Source organism: Anopheles gambiae, assembly GCF_943734735.2.
Source record: "Anopheles gambiae chromosome X unlocalized genomic scaffold, idAnoGambNW_F1_1 X_unloc_74, whole genome shotgun sequence".
In the NCBI taxonomy this organism is placed as follows: Eukaryota; Metazoa; Arthropoda; class Insecta; order Diptera; family Culicidae; genus Anopheles; species Anopheles gambiae.
The window spans coordinates 10,001-15,000 of record NW_026902686.1 but is presented as its reverse complement, the minus strand read 5'-3'; positions in this window follow the sequence as shown (position 1 = coordinate 15,000).

Below are 5,000 nucleotides of genomic sequence, written 5' to 3'. Positions count from 1 at the left end.
TGCTAGTACGCACGATACTCTGCGCATGTGTACATGCTTTACAACCCAGCCAACTTGAGCACCTAGGGGAAGTTGTGATGCCATCTGAACACCCACCGACTGATGCATTGAACGGCTAAAGTTGACCTTCAATCCGAACTGGCACTCTGCGGCGTGGAGGCAGTTGCGCGACCACTCCTATCCCAAACCAACAAAGCAAGGTGTATCCTACGTGCTCGGTACAAGCACACCACGACGGGACACATTGAACGGTTCAGCGATCTCTCTGCACTAGTGGAAGAACTCCAACGTGATACGGGAGACTTTGCTACAGCGGCTTCTCTGCACTTCTGGGCTACCACCTTGTGACGGGAGACATTGCTAGCGGTCACTCTGCACTAGTGATGGTACACCACCGTGATACGGGAGACATTGCTAACGGCCACTCTGCACAGGTGCCAATACCACCTTGTGACGGGAAACATTGCTAGGAACCGATCGGCATCTCTGCGCGATTACTTGACGCACACCCAACTAAGTCAACTGTTGGACTTTTTCGTAATCACGGCGGGACACATTGAACGAGCTCTAACGGATCTCTGCACGCATGGAACATGGTGGCGGGAATCATTGCTAGAACCGAACGGCGCCTCTGCGCGATGTACAAACAAGCTCAACAGGAACCTCGTATCGGCTGCCGAGCCGGAGCCCGAACAACTTGGACTTTCACCTCTAATTTATATCAACTCACCACTCCCCGAGGGATCCGCAGAATTGCTTCTGGGTCCCGTATCGTTATTTGCGATTCGTGTTTGCATTACACTACATTGAACTATTCCAACTTGTTTATCCGCATGGCGAACATTTGCTGCATTGAACATTTAAGTTCCACTTCGCTCTCCCCTACGTGGGTCTGAGCTTCGCTCTCAGGGAAAAAATATGCCACATTTGGTAGGGAAACCCGGTTTCATCACGCTATGTGCCCTGCACCACCAGCTTAGCGTGAATGCTTCGAGTTTCCCTAAGAAGTTCGATTGGTCTTGCAGAGTTTAAAGACAACGAAGCTTAGTTTCAAGCAATGATTTAATATACGCGTATTAAAAACCCTTAACTGTTACAACTTTTATGCTTGAAACCATCGCAACGAAGTCTTTGGGTCCGTAGACCCGTGATGTACTGCTCCAGGAAACGTTTTGAAAGAGTGGAAACTCAAAATCATAGGTTAAGATCATCGGCAGAACCCACCAGACACCACTTTTGCTTCATAAGTTCGGCCTATAGTCATATGACGATTTTCATCGGGGAGGGGACGTATGACCCAAACGGGGGCTTATATGACCCACGGACACTGCAAACCATGCTCCTACAACTAAATAGAGGTTAAAACTACGATTTGGTGAAATCTTCATTTTTGACCTCGAAGCAAGGTACCTTCCCTATAGTAGGCAATGAGTAAATGATCATAATCCCAGGAGGGCAAAAAATGGGAACCCGAGAGGAAAGCGCTGTTGGCGCGCCTAAGCTAGTGGCCCGTAGAGTAAAAAGGGTACCCCCAACAAAGTTGTCGTTTGACGTTCTGGTTGCACTTTTTATCATCTAAAATCAGTTTTCTACACGTTTTGAGGGGTTTTAGCAAAAAAAAAAATTTCGACTACTCGAGCTCTCTGGCCCGTTCGGTGCACATTTTTGAAAAAAGCTAGGGAGCTGCCCCTAGGTTCGGGGTGTCACAAAATGTTGAAAAGTGGTCGAAAAACCACTATCCAGAATCGGATGTAGAATCGTTAGACGAACTTAAAATTGTTCTACGACACCCATCTGCGACGTTTAGTATTCGAGTTATGGCCCGTACCAGGTCTGACCGAGCAATTTTTGTTCCGCGCACTTTGTGCACCGTACACTTTGATGTTTGTATGAAAAAGTACCCTACCTAGGGACGCGTAGAGCAAATTTGTACCCCCGGGCATGTTGTCGATTGACATTCTGGTTGCACTTTTCATCATCTAGGGTGCGTTCCTGACACGTTTTGAGGGGTTTTAGCAAAAAAAAAATTTTCGACTACTCGAGCTCTCTGGCCCGTTCGGTGCACATTTTTGAAAAAAGCTAGGGAGCTGCCCCTAGGTTCGGGGTGTCACAAAATGTTGAAAAGTGGTCGAAAAACCACTATCCAGAATCGGATGTAGAATCATTAGACGAACTTAAAATTGTTCTACGACACCCATCTGCGACGTTTAGTATTCGAGTTATGGCCCGTCCTAGGTCTGACCGAGCAATTTTTGTTCCGCGCACTTTGTGCACCGTACACTTTGATGTTTGTATGAAAAAGTACCCTACCTAGGGACGCGTAGAGCAAATTTGTACCCCCGGGCATGTTGTCGATTGACATTCTGGTTGCACTTTTCATCATCTAGGGTGCGTTCCTGACACGTTTTGAGGGGTTTTAGCAAAAAAAAAATTTTCGACTACTCGAGCTCTCTGGCCCGTTCGGTGCACATTTTTGAAAAAAGCTAGGGAGCTGCCCCTAGGTTCGGGGTGTCACAAAATGTTGAAAAGTGGTCGAAAAACCACTATCCAGAATCGGATGTAGAATCATTAGACGAATTTAAAATTGTTCTACGACACCCATCTGCGACGTTTAGTATTCGAGATATATAACACTTTGTAGGTCTGACCGAGCAATTTTTGTTCCGCGCACTTTGTGCACCGTACACTTTGATGTTTGTATGAAAAAGTACCCTACCTAGGGACGCGTAGAGCAAATTTGTACCCCCGGGCATGTTGTCGATTGACATTCTGGTTGCACTTTTCATCATCTAGGGTGCGTTCCTGACACGTTTTGAGGGGTTTTAGCAAAAAAAAAATTTTCGACTACTCGAGCTCTCTGGCCCGTTCGGTGCACATTTTTGAAAAAAGCTAGGGAGCTGCCCCTAGGTTCGGGGTGTCACAAAATGTTGAAAAGTGGTCGAAAAACCACTATCCAGAATCGGATGTAGAATCATTAGACGAACTTAAAATTGTTCTACGACACCCATCTGCGACGTTTAGTATTCGAGTTATGGCCCGTACCAGGTCTGACCGAGCAATTTTTGTTCCGCGCACTTTGTGCACCGTACACGTTGATGTTTGTATGAAAAAGTACCCTACCTAGGGACGCGTATAGCAAATTTGTACCCCCGGGCATGTTGTCGATTGACATTCTGGTTGCACTTTTCATCATCTAGGGTGCGTTCCTGACACGTTTTGAGGGGTTTTAGCAAAAAAAAAATTTTCGACTACTCGAGCTCTCTGGCCCGTTCGGTGCACATTTTTGAAAAAAGCTAGGGAGCTGCCCCTAGGTTCGGGGTGTCACAAAATGTTGAAAAGTGGTCGAAAAACCACTATCCAGAATCGGATGTAGAATCATTAGACGAACTTAAAATTGTTCTACGACACCCATCTGCGACGTTTAGTATTCGAGTTATGGCCCGTCCTAGGTCTGACCGAGCAATTTTTGTTCCGCGCACTTTGTGCACCGTACACTTTGATGTTTGTATGAAAAAGTACCCTACCTAGGGACGCGTAGAGCAAATTTGTACCCCCGGGCATGTTGTCGATTGACATTCTGGTTGCACTTTTCATCATCTAGGGTGCGTTCCTGACACGTTTTGAGGGGTTTTAGCAAAAAAAAAATTTTCGACTACTCGAGCTCTCTGGCCCGTTCGGTGCACATTTTTGAAAAAAGCTAGGGAGCTGCCCCTAGGTTCGGGGTGTCACAAAATGTTGAAAAGTGGTCGAAAAACCACTATCCAGAATCGGATGTAGAATCATTAGACGAATTTAAAATTGTTCTACGACACCCATCTGCGACGTTTAGTATTCGAGATATATAACACTTTGTAGGTCTGACCGAGCAATTTTTGTTCCGCGCACTTTGTGCACCGTACACTTTGATGTTTGTATGAAAAAGTACCCTACCTAGGGACGCGTAGAGCAAATTTGTACCCCCGGGCATGTTGTCGATTGACATTCTGGTTGCACTTTTCATCATCTAGGGTGCGTTCCTGACACGTTTTGAGGGGTTTTAGCAAAAAAAAAATTTTCGACTACTCGAGCTCTCTGGCCCGTTCGGTGCACATTTTTGAAAAAAGCTAGGGAGCTGCCCCTAGGTTCGGGGTGTCACAAAATGTTGAAAAGTGGTCGAAAAACCACTATCCAGAATCGGATGTAGAATCATTAGACGAACTTAAAATTGTTCTACGACACCCATCTGCGACGTTTAGTATTCGAGTTATGGCCCGTACCAGGTCTGACCGAGCAATTTTTGTTCCGCGCACTTTGTGCACCGTACACGTTGATGTTTGTATGAAAAAGTACCCTACCTAGGGACGCGTATAGCAAATTTGTACCCCCGGGCATGTTGTCGATTGACATTCTGGTTGCACTTTTCATCATCTAGGGTGCGTTCCTGACACGTTTTGAGGGGTTTTAGCAAAAAAAAAATTTTCGACTACTCGAGCTCTCTGGCCCGTTCGGTGCACATTTTTGAAAAAAGCTAGGGAGCTGCCCCTAGGTTCGGGGTGTCACAAAATGTTGAAAAGTGGTCGAAAAACCACTATCCAGAATCGGATGTAGAATCGTTTGACGAACTTAAAATTGTTCTACGACACCCATCTGCGACGTTTAGTATTCGAGATATAGCACTTTGTAGGTCTGACCGAGCAATTTTGTACTAAAATGTATGGTGAACATGTAATTCATTAAATAACATTGACTTGCATCGTGCCCTACTTCATCGGCACAGCTGTTATTGACTATCTTTAGTGGAAATGGATTGAGTTTGACCATTTTAAGCCCATTTCCTATGCCGTGCACCAACATTGTGTACCGATCAGGGAAAGTACGCTACGTACGCGTTCATGGATGTCGATGTTGGTACAAGTTGCCGGTCGGGATAGCCGTGCACCAAAACTGTGTACCGATCAGGGAAAGTACAAGACGGAGGGTGCAGCTCGAGCGTACGCGTTCATAGATGTCCATGTTGGTAC